We start from the raw sequence: 19,879 nt of genomic DNA, 5'->3' as shown, positions 1-19,879 counted from the left end.
TAGTGTGATGAGGCATGCAAGCTTTAGGAGGACATGGATGGTAATCCTCTAGTTTGCCTTGTTGTCCTTTTCCCTAGAACCCATGGTGAGTCCTTTTGACGTGGTTGTCGTGTGACATGGACCGAACCTGACAGTAGCCTTGCGACGGTGGTGATGAAGAGTGGTAGTCTAGAGAAGGAACTCGGCGAGGTGAAGGCCACCCTCCTAAGGGAGAGCAAAGAGCACGATGCCCTATGCGTCACCATCCAGCTGGTCTACAGCGACCTTGAGCTGGCCCTAGTGCAGGAAACGAGCGAGCTCACGGTTCATACCATCCAGATCATGGATCGGGCGCATGACATTGCAAGGGGTGCGCTCTGCTTTGGCATCAATCAGTCATTCACGATCGCTCGCTCTCACTATGAGAACATCGATCGAGCGACGATGAGCCAAGGCTTCACGCCCGGCTACTCTGACGCTGAGCTAGAGGACATCGAGAAGGAGGTGGCCACTCTAACATAAGACTTAACTGCCAAGATAGAGGATGAGATCATCTCCCCAAAAATTTAGTTAGTTAGACAAACGAAGTGGTGGTCTTGTAATAAATGAACAAGTTTTAGTTCATTTGTTTCGGTCAAACAAACTTTTGGGAACTTTTTCTTCTTTTTATGTTATAAAAAGGTTACTGCATTCTGACCCTTTTCCATTGTTAAGGCTACAAAGCTTAAGGCATGGGTCAAAAAACCCTAATCACACTAGTGTGCAAAAATGACGTAGCCGCTGGGGTGTAGGTTCCTTGCAGTCCGACCAACTTTACTCAATGTTCATTTCCATAGCTCTCACTTTTAGATCTTAACATGAGAAGTGCTCGGGCACAACGATTGTTTCTGAATAAGTATGCTCTTATCAGCCCTCGAGTGAGGCTCGACCCTGTGCCGTTGCTGGGGTCAGGTGTCACTAAGGATCGAGGACGAGATAGTAAAAACCAAAGCATTTTTGTATTTCAGAAACACCGTTCTTAGTTTTCATGGGTACATGCATATGCTAAGGGTAAAAAAACATAGCTCCTTGATGTTACATGCATTGATGAAGACCTTGCCATCGATGGCCTTGAGCTTGTAGGTGCCGGGTCGAAGCACTTCTGCGACGACGTATGGTCCCTCCCATGGTGGAGAGAGCTTGTGACAGTTTTTGTTGCTCTAGACAAGGTGGAGTACCAAGTCCCTAACATTGAAGGCCCGACCCCACACCCGACGGCTGTGGTACCAGCACAACGCCTGCTGGTACTTAGCTGAGCGGAGGAGGGCAACATCACATGCCTCATCGAGCTGATCCATGGCATCCTCGAGGGACGCCTCGGCACCCTACTCGTTGTATGCGCTGACTCTTGGCACTCCATAGACTAGGTTGGTCGGGAGGATAGCCTCGGAAACATAGACCATGAAGAAGGGTGTGTAGCCGGTGGCCTGGCTGGGGGTCGTCCTTAGGCTCCAGAGCATCATGGGGAGCTCCACGACCCATCATCTACCAAACTTGTTCAACTAGTTGAAGATCCTAGGCTTGAGGCCTTGTAGGACCATGCCGCTCATGCGCTCGACCTGCCCATTCATGCAGGGGTGTGCCATGGTGGCCCAATCGACGCGGATGTGGTATTCATCGTAGAATCGGAGGAACTTTTTCTTGGTGAACTACGTGTCGTTGTTCGTGATAATGGAGTTTAGGACTCCAAAGCGATGGACGATGTCAAGTAAGAATAGCACGACTTGCTTAGACTTGATCACAGAGATTGGCCAAGCCTCTACCTACTTTGTAAACTTGTCTATGGTGACAAGCAAGTATGGTCAGCCAGTAGGAGACCTAGTGGAACGCATTTCCTTCCCCTTAGCGTCGTCTGCCGCCGGCTTGGACTCCTTCCTATGCTCCCCTTTATTGGAGCCACCAAACAGGAATCACATCATGAGGGCACAGTCTTTGTATAGGTGCTTGATGGGGGAAGGCATGCTTCAGGCATCGCCCTTCGAGCAGCTTCTCAAAGTGGTCTAGGGTACCCTAGGTGGGCTTCCGACACCCCTTACGATCGACAGTGGCCATGAGCAAGCCCTCGCGCCGTTGCTTGTTCTTCTTCTTTTTGGGGTGGTTGGAGGCTCCTTCGCCGGTGTCCTCGTCCCACTTTTCCTTGCCCTTGGGATGATCAAAAATCACTCCGACCGCCTCCTCGCCCAAGGCATGGCTAGTGGTGATGTCGAGTAGCTCTTTGGTGGTTCATGGGCCCTTGCTTCCTAGCTTGTGAACCAGGGACTCACAGGTGGTCCCAAACAAGAAGGCTCCTACAACGTCGACGTCGGCGACATCGGGTAGCTCATTGCACGACCAGGAGAAGCGCTGGATGTACTCATGAAGAGTTTGCTTGAACTTCTATTGGTAGTTTTTGAGATCCCATGGATTCCCAGGATGCTTGTAGGTGCCCTAGAAGTTTCCCATGAAAATCTCCTTTAGGTCCGCCTAACTTTGAATCCGGTTGGGCAGAAGGTGCTCCGACAATGTTCGTGCCAAATTAGCCAGGAACAATGGGAGGTTGCGGATAATGAAATTGTCACTATCTGCTCCACCGGCTTAGCAAGCATGCTGGTAATCCTCGAGCCACAGTTCAGGGTTCATTTCCCTAGAGTATTTTAGGATGTTGGTCAGTGGTTGGTACCATGGTGGGCAGGTGGCGTTGAGGATGTGATGGCCAAAGGCCTGAGGTCTCGGTAGGTCGAGGCTCGAGCTCCAGTCCTCACTGCTATCATAGCATCTGCCATGACAAGGGTGGTAGCCGTGGCTAGCTCCCTCTTTCTCGTCGCTTTGTCCACACCTACTGGCATCCAGGGTGTTACGTGCATCATGGTGGAGGCTGAGATCCTCATGCACCGGGGCCGCGGCACACCCTCCGCCGCCATACGGTGCCTGTTGGATAGACACGTCCCTAACATGTCATCCTAAGGGCACACGCTGACTGGCATCGAGCTCACGTTGCTGAGACAGCGAGCTCTCCGCCTGTTGCACCGCCATGCGCTCGAGCAGCGTACGGATATTGCGATGGTCCTAATGATCCTCAAGTGTCATGGGTTATAGGAGCCCTTAGAGCAAGGTCACCATGGCAGTGATCTTTTGGCTTGCCCGAGCAAAGTGTGGGAGGGCTCCATCATCTTTGATGATACTGTAGTTCACGTCGCAGGCCATGGTGCACGCATGCCCACTGTCTTTGTGGCGCTCGATCTCTCGCTCGAGCTCTATGCACTCCTGCTGGAGTTGGAGTTGTTCATCCTCAAGCTCCTGGTGTCGCGCCCTTAGCTGTTCCACCTACATGTAAGGAAGGGCCCCTACATCTTCCTCGACCTCATTGTCGAGGTCATTTGTTGGGGTAGCCCCTCCCTCGTGGATGCTTTCAACACATCCCTCAGGGGTACCTATCATAAAACATTCTCGCAAGGGGTGATGTCTCCCCCTACTAGAGTCAGAGTCAGAGAGTGACTCTGAATCTCCTATGAGAAGGTCATGAAAAGATTCTATGATGTATTCGATCATCCCCATGAACTCGTCGTTCATAGGGGATGGGTGCATGTGTTGCACCATGAGGTGGCCAATGGTCCCTCAGCATTGCGCAGACCGAATGGGAATGCTACCGAGGCACCCTGGGTGAGGTGTTCTAGGGATAGTGGTTCCCCTCCGGCAAGTTGAATCATGGCATCGGTGAAGGAGAAAGTAAGGCAGCGCAGCTCCTCTCGGGACGGTCGAGGTCCTAGGAAGGCATCGAGTTGGTGCTCCAACCTCCCATAGTCGAAGCTAAGGAGCCAGTGCTCCTAGGGACATGGGCCTCTGGCATGTGCAACTACAGCTCCTCAAGCGCCTCGACAATCGTGTTGAGGCTAGTATTGTGGAGAGGCTGGACGGCGGCGGAGCCTGCACCAACTCTTCCTCCATTGTGATGATGAAGTCTAGGCTCTCAAAGCACATGGGCATGCTTGGGACCTAGCTGATGCCATGACTAGCCATCCGAGGCCTGATGTGGACATCAAGACGCACAAAAACTCCCTACCTAGCGCACCAACTATCGGTGTTTTGGATCACTGGCAAGTAAATTTCTAGTTTGCGCGTCTGGCCTAGATGGTGTGCCTGGAGGACACAAGGATTATACTAGTTCAGGCAGAACGTCCCTACGTCCAGTCTGCTACTGCTCGTGTTACCAACATTGTCTATAGTTGGGGTTATAGATGGGCGAGAGAGGGAGCGGATCACAGGTCTCTAGTGGAAGGATTGAAATGTGCTGAGAGTTTGTTCAGCTGCTTAGCAGTGTGCTCATGTCTCTATCCCCCTCTTGTGTTGTGTTGTGTTCCTACTTTTATAGAAGAAGGGGAAGATGCAGGTTATATCAAAAAAGAGAAGAGAGAGAGAGAAAGAGGGAGAAAATCGAGGAGAAGAACCTCTCTAGGACCGCCGCATCCTTCTTCTCCTTCATGTGGGTCCCACTGATGCTGTAGATGGTGACATGGATGGCTCCACATCAAGCTCCTGTTCACCACTGGTGCCATGCCTCAACGTCTTCAGTTGGTCGTGGCATTTCATCCTGTTCGGGCAGATGGCATGGTGAACCTATGTGCTTGTCGGTGGCCATACAAGGATTAGGCAGCACTACGCCCACACATCCATCACTGTTGGCGATGCAAACCCCCGGGCATGTCTTGTTGTGGCCACAGGTCATGTCAAGACATGCTCGCGCCCATTCTGGTGTCAGAGGCATGACCCAGGCCCACACACTTGGACCCATGGTGGTTGGGGGTGGTATGGACCCCGCCGTGTGAGGCGGAGCCTACTCCTGAGGGGTCAGGCGAGATGGAGCCTGTCCTTAGGGTTAGGCAAGATGGCTCCCATACCTTGGGGTCGAGCGACATGGGGCCCGTGCCCAGGGGTCTAGCGAGGCAGAAACTGTCCCTTCGGGGTCGGTCGAGACTAAAATACATCCTTGATTATCTAGGCGAGTTGTCTTCCATGGTCCTTAGATCCCTTCTTCGGGTATCCCTAATACTGATACCCAACAATAAGCACTCCTAACTTTAACTAATAAATCAGTGGCTACTCCCTCAAGACAGTGGGTGGATTGATCGGCTAGCTGTAAGTAAACTGAGGTTGGAGCTAGGGGAGTGTAAAACAATCTATCATAAGTTTCCTTAGACATGATGTTAATACTAAACCATAGATTACACAGAGCATTATGGAAGGTATGAGTTCCAATGGAGTAGGTAATCGTGGGGGTTCCGGGATCACCGTTCTTAAAGGTAAATGGGGAGTCTACTAAGTAGGAACCCCAAGAACTTAAAGCATAGACATACCTTGCGGTAACAAGGTTGGCTGTCTCCATGGTTCCTTTAGGTTTACCAGGAATTCTATCTTTTTCATAGGATGGGATAGCAATAGCAATTTGGGCTAATTGGGTTTCTATCATCTTATTGAAACTAAGTTGATTCTTTAAAGCAGAAGAAAGCTCATCCAATTTAGCATTTATATTTTCCAACATCTTGTCATGAGCATGCAACTTTTTATTAATGCTATCAGTCATTCTACCATTGCTATAAACAACATCTTTAAGGAAAGCATAACTATTATTACCTTGACTATTCATGCATTGCGAAGAGTAATAATTGTTACCTCCCTGATTGTTGGAGCACTGATTCCATCCTTCATGTCATGGTGGACAAAAACCGTTGTCGGTGTTGATGAAGTTGAGGTCTTCCTGGGTCTAGGGATAGGAATTGCTCGAATGTCCAACATCTCCATAGACTTCACAAGTCATGTAGGATTCCATGGCTTTGAGTATCTCTTGGGCACTCACCTTCGCATAATGTTCTACTCACTTTGCAAGCAGATCCATCTTAGCTGCAAGCATGTCAATTTCTTTAACTGAATGCATACCTCATTTACGGGGTTGGAGTCGATCGTCGCTCCATCCTTGGTTGGAAACCATCTTCTCGATTAGTGCCTTGGCATCTACAATACTTACCGAAAAGAATGCTCCACCAGCAGCAGCATCTAAATGGCTCCTATCTAATGACACTAATCCATGGTAGAAGTTCTGGATCAAAAGCCAGTCTTCCATGCCATGGTGTGGGCATGCAGAGACGTACTCTTGCATTCATTCCCAAGCTTCAAGAATCGATTCATCTACTAGTTGTTGAAAACTAGAGATCTTATTACGAAGAGTGTTAGTCTTTCCCATAAGGAAAAACTTAACTGGAAAAGCATTGGAACACTTGTCCCATGTGTCTATGGCAATGCGGTTAGAGTAAAACCCTTGCTTAGCCTTTCCTAACAAAGAGAAGGGGAAAAGGCGAAGACGTATAGCCTCTTGGTTCACTCCCTTAATGGTGAATGTGCTACAAATCTCCAAAAGTGTTGGAGGTGAGCATTTGCATCCTCGTGGGCTTTCCCACAAAACGGAATAGCCTGAACCATCGTAATTAACGCTGGCTTCAGCTGAAAGTTAGTGTCCCCATTGATAACATTGGGTCTGGTGCATACATTAGCAGCCGAGGGTGCAGAAAAATCACGAATGGACTTGTCGCCCATGATTGTGTAGGGTAGTGATAGGGTATGAGGAAAAAAGGATAAACTACTTAGGATAACTAAAAGACTAGTTAGCAGGACTAGCAATATAAATCCAAGGCCAGTTGCCTTCCCTGGGAACGGCACCAGAAATGCTTGTTGATACTTCTTAACAACTATTGGAGGAATTCCACAAGCACACAGAACTATCGTGTAGCACTTCGCTCGGTGAGTATCGAGTGTCGAATTTATATTTTCCCCATAGGACAACAGAAGGCTAGAATTTATATTTACTATGAGGATTGCTAAGGGAAGCCTAAGGGTATCTTAGGTAGGTGAATGATAGTGGAAGTTGAATGTGAACTACCTAAACTAAACTACTAAACAAGCTACTCTAGAGATAGCTAGGTGGGAGAGCGAGCGATTTATCTTTCAGTAACTAAGGGTAAACTAATGACTAGGATAAATGCGCTAGTACTTTTGGGCACAGCCCGCCTACCAACTAGGAGAGTTAAATAGACAAGGTCTACCTTGAGCCCTATGATTTAATAGCTAGACCTATTGCGGTGGAATACAGAGGATAGACAAGGTTGTCACCACTTGCCACCTACCACAATCTATCCGGAGTCCTAGCCGTATCCACAAGTAATCTATAGCCTAAGCACCACGCTTAATCTATAAACTTTCTACTTCGATCCAAGCTCCGATGAAATGAGATCAAAGCACCCTAACTAGATGGTGGAACCAATACTAACGAATAGCTACTAATTAAGAGATAACCTATACTACTAATGCCAAACAATAAGCACCTAAGCTCACTAATGATGAACAATAATGAACAAGTACTTAAGTAAAGCAAAGCAATAATACTAGAATAAAGTACTAAAATAAATAATGAATAAAGTAAGTGCTAAATGAATTAATTACAAAAGAGCTATACCAGACCCAGAAGACTCTTCTAGACTCTGAGAGAAGCTCCGCTCTTGCTCTACTCCACTACTAGACTACTACTCTATAGCTAATGCTAAGAAAAAAAAAGCTAAGAGAAGCTTGGAGAGCTTGGAAATGAATGGGGCCCTTCTCCACTGAGCTCCACACCCTCTATTTATAGTGTAGAGAGGCATGGTGTTGGTATTTATTAACGCCAATAGACTATGAAGGATTTCGCAAGCGCACAGAATACCATTGTAGCATTTTATCGGGAGTATTCTAGGTATCGTTATTTATATATTACCACAGGGAAACAATAGAGTAAAGACTTTCTGAGTAATAGAGGAATGTCTACCAATCAACATACCAGCATAGCTAAAGCAGGGGTGAATGTAATGATAGGAATAAAGCATAATGACACTCAGGGGATAGATCACTAAGATAATGTAAACTAGTCCACTCAGGAGAGTAACGGGTGAGGTAGGTTCCTATGACATTCTTATTACATGGTCAAAGTATATATACACCCAACTATAGCTAAGACTAACTCTACTCTTGTGCACTTCAGGACAGCGCTTAGACAGTAGAGCATCCACAAAAGATAACTCTACTGATGCGACTATGATTCTGCAATTTAAGAACCTGCTCAATTCGGTGTGGACTACAAATGATAGACGGGGCTATCACCTTCCGCTGCTACCACACAACCATGGAACAGAGTGTACTCATAGGTAAAGCATCATATAAGCACCATGCTTACACGAAGCTCAACTACTTAGCCTAACCAGTAAACTAGCAAGCTAAGCGCTCTATGAACCCGCACACAAAAGTATTGATAACCTTTAACTAAGTAAGATATATATTCAAAGTAAGCATAGCCATGTAGATAGGAATATGATAAATTGATAATAAGTCTTACAAGATGTAGAAGTGAAGATACAAGGCTTTTCTGAGCCTCCAAGACTAGATCCAGAACTTGAGCATGAGCCCAACTCGACCCTCACTCCCGAGCTACTAATCTACTACATTGGAGAGTTCTAGACCTAATCCTCCTGGTGTGTGTTGATCTAAATGAGAGATATGAATTAGGGTTTCCAAGATGTCTCTATGGAGGGGGTAGGGGCTGCTATATATAGGGGAGATGGAGTAGGGGGCAAGGCATTGCCACGTCATCTATTCGCGTCAACTCGCTCGATCATCGTTGGCTGAACCGACCTTGATCAACGACGGAGATGGACTCTCAAAGGCGGTGGGAAACCAACATAGAAAGGAGACGTTGATCGGTGGGGCCCATAGGCCGACCAGCCTACAGGTGAGGCTGGTCAGCCTATCTCTATGACAATTGGGCCCCACCCTCCGGTGGAAGCTTCTAGACTCCGTCTTGAGTTGATTTTCGTAGGTTTCGCGAGCCGAATCTCTTTCTAATGTTGGTTTGCTTGTTTGGAGAGTATGACAGTGGTCCCAGGGGCTATTTTCTAGATAAATCCTCCTGCATTCACATATTCACCAAAGCTCGTGGAATTCATTAGTTTAAACCCCTATTCCTATGTTTGGTGATAAAATTGAGTACATATGCAGGATATGTTGATGGTTTATGATTGATGTTAACGACCGTCAACAAATGCGATGTATTTGTAGGAAGCAGGAGGTCGGTTGGGTGCCTTGGGGCGCCGGCCGGCCCTTCATTCCACCTCCTCTCGATCCAACGGCGATGGTTGGCTCCCAATGGCGGTTGTAGAGGCAGCACATGTTGAAACTTGGATAGTAAGGCGGTTGGTAAGTTGGTTGGAGCCTCCCAAGCCTATGACAATGGGCCCATGGATCCACCATCATCAAATCTTGGCCATTGATCAAACTGACTTGAATGGACCCTTGTCATTGGCTCTGGAGCAGCTCCCATGGATCGGTGACATGGCATGGACACTTAGGGGGCTGGGTGGTGCCCTAGTAGGGCTGGGTGGTGCTATCAAGTGAGCCCAAGGCTCCCTGCCACGTCCACTAGCTTCCATGTGTCCATATTTGTCACCTTTTTGTTTATTTTTGCCTAAATTTCCTGCATACAAATAATTCTACAAGCATAAGTGGAACTAGGTGAATTATAAACAAAATTCTTCACATGTGATGATGATTTACCTCACTTTACCATGCTTTTGGGTGGAATGTTGATGGTCAAAACGGGTGTTAGTGACCGTCAACATCTTGCAACCCTAGCTTGTAGAGCTAGAGCAAAATTGCATTTCACCATTTAGGTTACTAACCACTTGTTCTAGTGTATTTGTAGAGATTTTTATAGGCTATGCACCCCCTCTAGCCATTTAAGACCTTTCAATGGCCTAGGGCGCTGGGATGGCAGCAACCAAACACAAGCGTGTTGTGATCCTCTCGGTCATTCTTGGCCATGTAATACTACATGTACTTAGATTATATTTAGGTTTAATCAACAGAAAACGCTGCCGCTTTGCAGCCCAAATTTTCCCTGTGTTCCACTTGTGTTCACGTGTGTTCATCGACTCTCTCGACCATCACAAACTATATATAATGCAGGTAAGGCGATATGAGAGAGGTTTCAGGTGACACCGAGGCAACGCGAGTGGCGAGGCTCCGCCGGAGCTGTGGGCTCTGACCATAGCTCAGGGATCTCCCCCGGTGTGTCCGTGTCAGGTGAGAGGTTCCCCTCCTCGGCTGAGGGGACAGACCACGGAGAAGAGTGTGGAGAGTCCCGTGAGAGGCTGCAGGAAGGGCCCAATGGTGAGACAAATGGCACCACGAATAAATAAGGGCAGGTGCCACGATCTGGAGGGGTCGAGAAGACAATCAATTGGTGTGGATCTAGTGGACCTCGAGGATGAGGAAGGTGTGGTGTGAACTTCTTGGGGCAGCTGTGGTTCATCCCTGCGAACTCCCCCAACCCTCGTGAGGCTAGGGTTCAGAACAAGGATGCTACTCGTAGGGGGAAGGATCTAGTCTGGATCCCCAAGGATATCTGAGAGTCTAAGCAGTTTGAGGTCAGTGATTGTTTTCCGATCGGGCCGAGTGATCGTGGGGCTCCAAAGGAGATTAACTTTGGCCCTTCGCATTGGACATTTGTGTTTTCCTTTTTTCTTTAATTGTGTTATGTCATTCATATACTTGTGTACCGACATATTAAATTTATAGCAGTTAAAAAAAATTAGACAATGGACCACTATAGCTATAAATCCTGGCGATGCCACTAAGCTTCGCTTCGGACATCTAGGGGAAAAGGGTCAAGGATTCCTTTGTCGAAGTTGAAGCAGGGGATGGTAGGTCATGACAGAGGTGGAAGAGGCCCGCCGAGACTAAGAAGTCTGGAGGAGGATTGGGGTTGGGGAGAAGGTGGATGGTACCAGCAACCATCACCATTCTACCCACCACAGATGGGGCCTTCGATGGGTCCTTATCCGTCGCCGGCCCTAGGTTCATTTGGTTACTTCCCAAATCAGGCTCCTACCAATCCTTACTTCAATCAGGGTCAGCTCCTGGCACCAAATACGTTCAATCCCCACATCCAGAGAGGACAGGCGTGTGAAAGAGCGCCGATAGGTGAGGAAGAGAGAGGGGGGATTGTGTGGGCTAGGTATATACTGTGACCTGATTCCTAAGCCAAGATAGGCTTCCCTAATCGTTAGTGGGCTCGGCCACATTAAAATAGGCGGGCCCCTTAAGAGGTCGTCTGCACCAGGCGGGCCTTTTAAGAGGTCGCCTCTGTGACCTCCATTTTTGGAGCTGAACCTCTTAAGAGGCCCGCCTCTATAAATCTATTTTTAGTAGACGAGGCAATTTTTTAGCGCCTCCGTAAATCCATTTTCGGAGACGGTCAATTTGTGACTGCCTCTGTAAATAAAACGAGCGCCTCCGAAAATCCTTAGATATTTTAGGAGACAGTTGAATTTTGTGACATCCTCCGTTAATGATTTGGCAATGTCTCGCAAAATCATTTATGTAGTAGTGCAAGCATGGCAATGACAGCCAAACACGGTTAGCAGGTTCTAGGAAGTAAGGTCTGCACATCCCTCCTAAGCTACCATCGTACATCTCAGCCCCTTGAGCTACAGTACTTTGTGTGGACAAGCGCGATGTGGCCACACGAGTGTGGTGGGCACATGCATCATAATTTTTGGAAAGATGATGGAGTAGGATGATACAATAACACAAATTTAGAGAGTTGAGTGTGTATTTTGAAGGTAGCAGGATCGTGATGAGAACTTGAGACAATTTTAGAGAGTTGTTGAAAGTGCCGAAACCTAGATGAGAATATGAGACAAGTTTAAAATGTTGAATATGCAATTTAAAAGTACGTGAGAAGAACTTGAGACAAAATTAAATTTACTCCCTCTGTCCAGAAAGACGCAACTATGAGATTTATGCCAGTCAAATTTGTTAAAGTTTGACAAAGTTTATAGCGATTGGTATTAACATTTATGTCTCAAATAAGATTTATTATCTATTGACACTTATTTTGTATTATAAATCTTCGTGTTTTTTTTTATAATTTTGGTTAAAGTTGAAATTTATTTAACCATGGAGAAGCGAGAATTGCATTTCTAGGAGTACTCAACGTGAAACTAGCATTCAGGAACCATCGATTACTGTAGCCGGGACGTCTCTCCTGGACGCCGCTGCTGGGACTGGGAGTGGTCTCGCTCTTCGATGCACGCGCTGCAGACGTCGATGGATGGTCAGATTCCGTGCCCCCGGTCAAACACGATTGCACGATGCTTCGCGGGAACCACGTGGTCGACGACCGAGGCGCTTGAGTTTCTGGAAGCTACTGTACATTGTTTAGTTTACACATCAGCTGCTTGCTCTAGCTAATATATAGATCATCATAGTTTGCATGACGGGTTCCTGCTTCTTTCCTGGAGTTTGCTTCTCGATAAGGAATGCATTCCAAACCGGCCTTAGTTGGGAAAACGACGCTCGATCGCTCGGTCCATTAGCGTGTTTGGTTTGCATCGCGATACCGTCCGGAGTTATCCGATCCTGTATCCTGAGCCAACTTACGCCGATTGGTTCACTGTATGGATCCGACTGATCTGTCAGCGGCCAATCCACGAAAGAGCTAAAACAAACGGACGGACCGAACGACCCCGTGCTGCGTCAATTGATTCCGCATGGAATCGGTCTCCAAACCAAACACGCTGACCTAATCATATCTGAAAAACGAAGCGAGCAACAGTTTGCGTGGTTGATATCCAGTGAACTTGAGCCACTATATGTTAGCCAATAAGGGCGTGATTGGTTGTAGACTAAGCCTTGAGTCAGGATGGTCAGGCTATGCAAGACCAAAGAAGCTAGGTTGAGTTTGTGCAAATGATCGTGTTTGGTTGTCTTTATGGTTAGTCTAGTATGAGACGAGATTGTGTTTGGTTGCATGAATGCTTTAGTTTTCTGGGTGTCTGACGCATGAGTCCCTGCGTCCTGGGTGAATCAATTAATCCTGCACTATGAGAGAAGGAGAAATCTAGAAAACAGAGACGTGCGGGATAGAGGAAAGCAAATTAATAAAAAGATACAGATAAAAGGTACGAGCAGAACAACCAAATACAGCGCAAATGCACGAAGGATGCCCTTTCAAACGTCCTGATTCGGGCAACCGATCACCCCCTAAGTCATCACTCGATGCCTCGAGCTAGAGTCTGCTTGCTGTGCATACAGATTACAGAACCGAACCGTACCAGAGATGATGCAGTACGGCAGAGGCACAGGAAGAATGCTTGCGCCCGCGCTAGGGAACCAACAGCTCGATTACTCCCCGCTGTGCACCTACCGCGATTCGATCCGCAGAGTCTCCGTCTCCGGCGCCCTGTGCGGGTCGGTGCAGCGGTTCTTCCCTGCGAGCTGCGACACTGAGGCGGGAGATGGAGCTTACTGCTGGTCGAGCGCGAGCTCGGCCTCCAGTCTGGCCTTGGATGCATGGGCCCGTTGCTCGCCCTTGTCCTCGTCCTTCTCCTCCGACTGGGAGGAGGCTGCGGACCCAGATGGAGTCGAGGAGCTCCGCGCCATCGCGCAGCAGATGGTCCACGACGGCTACATGCAGGGCCTCATCCGAGCCTTCGGTGCTGGTCGCTCCTCATCGGCACACCGGGCTCGGCCCTCGCCTCGAAGATAGCCTTTTGGGGAGCTGGACGTGTTGTGGGTACTCAGTATAGGAGAAAGAGACCGGGTGCAGGTGCAACTGCACCTGGAGGATGGATGCGCCTCCGTCCTAGATATGATGGAGAGGTGGATCAAAGCTCTCAAGACCATGGTGAAGGTGCTCTGCATCACGCAGCAGGAGCTCCGCGCCAAGCGGCCGCCGGCCGTCGGCGGGGTCAGGAAGGCTATCTGGTACTTGATGCTGCTGGCCACCGGAAAAATGACCGAGCGCGAGCAGGAGGTGGCCCAGTTCGTTCGATTTGCGGAGGCAAGCGTCCTCAGGATGCTTGACTTCGTGGACGCCGTGGCTGACGCCGTTCTAAAAGACGACCACGCGCCGGAGACGCTCCCGGGGATGTTGCAGGTGTACACCTGCGTCGCGTCGTGGATGACTCGCCGGCCGTCCTGGCCCTGTTCGAAGAAGCGTCCATGACCAGCTCCATGTTCGACGCCATGAACTCTGTATTCCTACGGAAGATGAACAGGCTGAGCGACGCCATATGGAGCATGATGGAGAAGGTCAGAACTTCCTTCGTCACGGACGATTGCTGGAGAGTCTCATCGGCAGAGGTCGGTGGCGTCCACAAGACCACCAGGCTGATGATGAACTACATCATGCTGCTGTCGCGAAACGAGCGTGCGCTCAATCTCATCCTGCAGGACAAACAACACCACCTGTCTCAACCCGATCACTACTCGAGCTCGGTTGATGTCGTCATCAAGGATATGATCTCTTGCTTGGAGAATCAGATGGAGAAGACATCAAATTTTATCTCGGACCCTGGGTTGCGGTACATATTCTTGATTTAACAATTGCAGCTTCATTTCGCAGAAGGTTTCATCCTTGCTCCTGCCGTCCTGGACTCTGTTCGAAGATTACAAGATCGAGAGGCCCAAGAAACGAGATTCCAGAGGAAGACCTCCCACAATGGACGATTACGTTAACCAGCCAGATCCAAATCTTCAGGAGCAAATAGAAACGGACTCAAATCTGGATGGTCTTATCAAGACCCAGAGCTTCATAGAAGCTTACCTCGATGCCTCTTGGGAGCCAGTGATGTCTTGGTTGTACCATGACATGCACATACCTCGCGGCCTCCTGAACCTTGACGGGAGGCTGGATAAATTCGAAAATGAGTTCAGGGAAGCTTACGCCATGCAAAAGCAGTGGAAGGTTCCAAACCCTGAGCTTAGGAAGAGATTGCGCAAAGCCGTCATTGGGAAAGTCATTTCAGGTTACAGCAAGTACTTGGCGGAGCGAACGGCCAAAGGGAAGAGCAATAGGCCACCCAAGAACACTCCCCTTGCTTTGGAGGAGCTATTGGAAGAGCTGTTCGAAGGATGATCGGTGGTGTTTTAATGACGGATGATGAAGCGTTGTTTCCATTGCTGTAGACTTAGACTTGTACTATATATATTTTACTAGTATTATTTATTTATTAAGAAAAACAGGGAGACAATGTCTACTTTCAAATATTGTATAAACTTAGCAAGTCCATTGGTTGTAATCACTCGTTGGCATTATTGGCAAAACGATTGTTTTTGGGCAAGGTGGTGACAAATGATTCATTTTCTGATTGGTTCATCGAAATGGGCAAAGAATTGAGCATTTTGGAATATAAGTAAGAAAAGTTAACTGTCGCCCCGTAGAATTGGAACTGTAATGAGAACTAAAGCTCGTTTCTAGCTAAATTATTGTCAATTTTTTTGTGACTTATTACAGATATAAACAAACCTTAACTAGCATTTCGTTCTACTTCACAATTTAGTGACTTATGGATAAGCAGTTGGTACATCAACTGACGTGGAGCAGATCCCATTAATATTTGAGAGTTAAAAGAAGTCTCCACCCTCACTTAAAAAGTATGGAAATTACCAGAGTAACAAAAGAAATAATAAGATCAACAACATTGACTGTTATACGGTAATCTAATATCCTATAGTAAATAAAAATTTGTGTAAAATACAATAAGTAGTTTGATTTAGGTAGCAAGTAGAAAGCAAAATACTTAAATAAAGAGTCAATGTAAAATACAATCAATACATATAAGCTGAGAATAATAACAAAGTTCAATTTTAATTTCCATTTCACCATTTGCACTTCTTGTGGAATACAAAAATAGATAACCCATATAGATGTACATAATGTACTTAATTAATAGCTAGAATTATCAAAAATGAAAATTAATTAAAACATCAATGACTAGAGCTCATGCGACAACTAAATCTAGAGTTGAGCTCATTCTTAAGCAATCATTTTCGTGATTATATTAATAGATTGTTACGTAATAATGTTACCATTTTTAGGAACATTGGAGATGGTCACGAAGTGTTTGGAGAAAGGCATGGAGGTCAAGAAGACCAACAATGGCGTCCAAGTCAAACGGGAGATCCAGCCAAAGTCGAGTTCAAGTCTAGCTCAACCTCCAGGAGTACAATGCACTAAAATGGGCGTCTAGGGCGCATACCGTCTTTGTTTTCGATGTCTACCTACCCAAAGAAAGATAAAAAGATAACCTAACTAATGGTGTTAGTTTCACATCAAATAAGTTCTACCAGAGTCAACGGGAATCATTAAAATAAGTTAGCATCTAGAATGTGCTAGAGTGCTACGACACTGTCTTTTAGTCTATTGGCCTGTGGATTGTCTTAGAGCCCATTAGGTGGTGCATCTAGGGGTTATGAATCCCCTCAAAGACATTATATTAAGCCGTCTCTGTTCATGTTAGGTTTTGGATTTTGGTTAGATCAATCTGTCATTAAACAGTCTCCGTTCATTGGTTTGTCATACCACAACTTTGAGTGCTTAATCATACTATTAAATTCCTTTTCAAAGACAACCAAAAGAAATTTTCGGAGGTGAGCAGCACATCCACCTCCGAGACATCATCACTGTTAATGGAAATTTATAGAGTCGGCACAATGCCCGTCTCTAGAAATAAATTCAGAAAACAAAAAAAAACCCGCTAGCGAGCCCTTCAAGCCCATTGAGCCCATTAGCAAGCCCGCCGCCATCATAGCAGCCATGCCGGAACGCTTCCATGGAGTTTCTACTGCTGTGCCGAATCGCTTCCTGGCCGGATCCACCACCGTTGTGCCAGATCCGGTGGCATCGTGCTGGATCCGCCGCCGCCATGCCAGATCCAATGGCGCTATGCTGGATCCACTGCACCGCCGCTTGATGCCAGGCCAGTCTATAGCCGCTCACGTTGCTCGAGATGTCCGCACCGCTCTCACTCGACGTCAGACCGCTCAGGATGCCCTCACGCACCGTTGGAGGTGCCGCACTGAAAGCTCTAGTTTGGTTTGGGTTAATTGATGAAACCCTAAGTGCTAACCTAGTATATCAAAGTGATTATGAGATAGGTAGCACTACTCCAAGTAATGAAGCAATGATGAAGATCATGATGATGGCGATGATCAAATGCTTGAACTTGGAAAAGAAGAAAGAGAGAAACAAAAGGCTCAAGGCAAAGGTATAAATAGTAGGAGCCATTTTGTTTTAAGTGATCGAGACACTTAGTGAGTGTGATCACATTTAGGATCGATAGTCGTACTATTAAGAGGGGTGAAACTCATATCGAAATGCGGTTATCAAAGTGCCACTAGATGCTCTAACTCATTGCATATGCATTTAGGATATAGTGGAGTGCTAACACCCTTAAAAATGTTTGTGAAAATATGCTAACACATGTGCACAAGGTGATACACTTGGTGGTTGGCACATTGGAGCAAGGGTTAGGAACTTCACAGGTAGAGTGTCCGCCCGTAGAGTGAGGACAGTCCGACGGTGCCACCGGTGCCCTAGACAGAAAAGACGGAGGTCACTGTAAGTGACCAGACGCTGGTCTCGGTTGGACTAGCGCGTCCGGTCAGTGGCAGCAGAGGGCGCGCAGCGTCGGTCTCTGACCAGACGCTGGGTCACTTAGTGACCGGACGCTGGAGGGTTGCGTCCGGTCCTACTGACGTGGCAGTGGATAGAGGAGTCACCGAGTGACCGGACACTGGGTGTGTCCGGTCATAAAAAGTCGTCTCTAGATGCTTACTAGAAACGACCGGACACTGGGGTTCAGCGTCCTATCACTTTGAGCTGTTGCGTCCGGTCGTCACTTGACCGTTGAGATCGGGCGATCAACATTTGAAGAGAGGAGGCACGTGGCACGCATCGCGTGACCGGACGCTGAGGTCCAGTGTCCGGTCATTTTGACCGAAGCATCCGGTCACCTCGTGTTGTGCCCAGTGAAGGGGTACAACGGCTCTATTTCATGGGGGCTTCTATTTAAGCCCCATGGCTGGCTCAAGCTCACTGGCTTGGCCATTTTGCATTGACATAGCAACCTTGTGAGCTTAGCAAAAGCCCTCCCACTCATCTCCATCATTGATCCATCATCATTGTGAGATTGGGAGAGAATCGAAGTGCATTGCTTGAGTGACTGCATCTAGAGGCACTTGGTATTTGTGTTTTGCTGCGGGATTCATTTATTTTTCTTGGTGGTTGCCACCACCTAGACGGCTTGGAGCAGCGAAGGAGGATTGGCACGAGTTGGTAATTGTTCGTGGCCATCTTCGATGATTGTGAGGGGATTTGTACCTTCCCCAGCGGAGTACCGAAATGTAACTCTAGTGGATTGCTTATGTCATTGAGTTACCTCACTTGTGGGTAGGTTCTTGCGGTGTCCAATTGTGTGGACGAGGTTCATGCAACACCTCTTAGCCGCCGAACCACCAAGTGTTGGTCGACACAACGGGGACGTAGCATGTTGGCAAGCACGTGAACCTCAGGAGAAAATTGGTTGTCTCTTGCTCTTTGGTATTCTCTCGGTGATTGATAAAGTATTCATCTTGTGATTGGTTCACTCCTCTACACGGCGGTATAATCACCTCACTTACTCATTTACATTTTTGCAAACTAGCTATAACAAGCTCTTTAGTGTAGCTAGAATTGAGAGCTTGCTTTATGGATTAAGTTCATCTAGTGGAGCTCTTTAATGTAGCAATTTGAGAGCTCTTAGTGAGTAGTGACCTTGTAAATTGTGTGCCTAGTGATCATAACAACTAGAATTGTTGGATAGGTGGCTTGCAACCCTTGTAGAGCTAGAGCATGTTTGCATTTTGCTATTTGGTATACTAATCAAATTGCTCTAGTCGGTTTGTAGATTTTTAAATAGGCTATTCACCCCCTAGCCATATTAGGACCTTTCAAGTGGTATTAGAGCCGTGGTCACCGTTTGATTGAAGGCTTAACAACCTCGGTGTCAAATTATGGCTCAAGTTGTGTTCAACCATGTGGGGGGCAAACCACCGTTCTTTGATGGCACATGCTATGATTATTGGAAGAGAAAGATGAGGATGTATATTGGTTCAATCAATGATCAAGAATGGGAGGTGACCAAGAATGACTATGATATCATTGATCCCGACAATCCCACCAACCAAGACAAGACCAACAAGCAATGCAATACAGTGTCTCTTAACACCATATACAATGACATTGATTCCAAGGTGTTTGAGCAAATTAAGGATTGTGAAAGAGCTAATGAGGTGTGGAAGAGATTGGAGGAAACATATGAGGGCACACCGGCGGTGAAGAGTGCAAAGTTGTACATCCTCAAGGATAAGTTGACAAGCTTTAAGATGAAGGATGATGAGAGTATTCCGGAGATGTTCCATCGGTTGCAAGTAATTGTCAATGACTTGAAGGCTTTGGGAGAGAAGATCAAGGATGATGATGTCTCTCATCGTTTCTTAATGTGCCTACCTCCAAGATTTGAGATGTTGAGATTGCTTATCATAAGAGGAGGATTGAAGGAGATTACCCCTAACCAAGTACTAGGTGATGTCATGACACAAGAGACATACCGTGTGGAAAGGGAAGGGGTTGACAAGGATGACAAGAAGGAAGAAGAAGACAAGAAGAAGTGTGTAGCATTCAAGGCTAGCTCATCATCCAAGAACAAGGGCAAGTCCAAGAAAGTATCAAGTGATGATGAGGATCTTAGTGACATTGATGATGAGGCCATGGCTCTATTTGTGCACAAGATGGGCAAAATCATGAAGAAGGGGTATGGTGCAAGAAAGAGAAGAGATCACACCAAAAGCAAAGAATATGTGAGAAGATGCTACAATTGCAAGAGTCCCGATCATGTTGTAGCGGATTGTCCCTACAATAGTTACAATGATGAGGACAAGAAGAAGAAGCACAAGAAGGACAAGAAAGAAAAGAAGGAGAAGAAGG

At 47.0% G+C, this 19,879-nt stretch overlaps 1 non-coding gene and 1 pseudogene across 1 annotated transcript; both read left to right on the top strand.

Annotated features, from left to right (window-relative positions):
* The first annotated feature begins 6,110 nt into the window (after positions 1–6,110).
* On the top strand, positions 6,111–6,217 carry LOC136525111 (small nucleolar RNA R71). The gene has a single exon (XR_010776434.1). It is a non-coding gene; the product is annotated as a small nucleolar RNA R71 (small nucleolar RNA).
* Positions 6,218–13,072: 6,855 nt separating this feature from the next.
* Positions 13,073–14,996, top strand: LOC136524064 (exocyst complex component EXO70E2-like; annotated as a pseudogene).
* Positions 14,997–19,879: the final 4,883 nt, after the last annotated feature.

This window comes from Miscanthus floridulus, chromosome 18 (genome assembly GCF_019320115.1).
Source record: "Miscanthus floridulus cultivar M001 chromosome 18, ASM1932011v1, whole genome shotgun sequence".
Classification (NCBI taxonomy): Eukaryota; Viridiplantae; Streptophyta; class Magnoliopsida; order Poales; family Poaceae; genus Miscanthus; species Miscanthus floridulus.
The sequence above is the reverse complement of the archived record's forward strand: the minus strand, read 5'-3'. Positions and strand labels throughout refer to the sequence as shown.